Source organism: Seriola lalandi, unplaced genomic scaffold (genome assembly GCF_002814215.2).
Source record: "Seriola lalandi dorsalis isolate HSWRI2012SDOR001 ecotype SW California unplaced genomic scaffold, Sedor1 jcf7180002054302, whole genome shotgun sequence".
NCBI lineage: Eukaryota > Metazoa > Chordata > Actinopteri > Carangiformes > Carangidae > Seriola > Seriola lalandi.
In genome coordinates, this window is record NW_019524855.1 from 69,485 (window position 1) to 70,812 (window position 1,328).

Genomic DNA, 1,328 nt, shown 5'->3' on the forward strand with positions numbered 1-1,328 from the left:
ACTATACTATGACGTTTTATGCCTTACTATATTATGACGTTATTTCACGTTTTTGTGCCTTATTATACTATGACATTTTTTGACTTTTTTATGCCTTACTATACTATGACGTTTTTATGCCTTACTATACTATGACATTTTATGCCTTACTATACTATAATGTTTTATGACGTTTTTATGCCTTACTATACTGTGACGTTTTTTGATGTTTTTATGCCTTATTATATTGTGACGTTTTTTTTGCCTTATTATACTATGACGTTTTATGACATTTTTATGCCTTACTATACTATGATGTTTTTTGATGTTTTTATGCCTTACTATACTATGACGTTTTTTGATGTTTTTATGCCTTACTATACTATGATGTTTTTTGACATTTTTTTTGCCTTACTATACTATAACGTTTTATGACGTTTTTATGCCTTACTATACTATAACATTATATGACGTTTTTATGCCTTACTATACTATGACGTTTTTTTGACTTTTTTTGCCTTACTATACTATGACGTTTTTTGCCTTACTATACTATCATGTTTTTATGGCTTACTATACTTTGAAATTTTTTTTACATTTTATGCCTTAATATACTATGAAGTTTTTTGACGTTTTATGCCTTACTATGACGTTTTATGCTTTACTATACTATGACGTTTTTATGCTTTACTATACTATGACGTTATTTCACGTTTTTATGCCTTACTATACTATAACATTTTATGACGTTTTTATGCCTTACTATACTATGATGTTTTTATGTCTAACTATACTATAACGTTTTATGACGTTTTTATGCCTTACTATACTATGACGTTTTTTGATGTTTTTATGCATCACTATACTATGACGTTTTTTTTAAGTTTTATGCCTTACTATACTATGACGTTTTTATGCCTTACTATACTATGACGTTTTTATGTCTTACTATACTATGACGTTTTATGCTTTACTATACTATGACGTTATTTCACGTTTTTATGCAATATTATACTATGACGTTTTATGCCTTACTATGACGTTTTTATGCCTTACTATACTATGACGTTTTTTGACGTTTTATGCCTTACTATACTATGACGTTTTTATGCCTTATTATACTATGACTTTTTTTGACGTTTTTATGCCTTACTTTACTATGACGTTTTATGGCTTACTATACTACGACGTGTTTTTGACGTTTTTATGCCTTACTATACGATAACATTATATGACGTTTTTAAGCCTTACTATACTATGACGTTTTTATGCCTTTCTATACTATGACGTTTTTTTGACTTTTTTTGCCTTACTATACTATGACGTTTTTTGCCTTACTATACTATCAT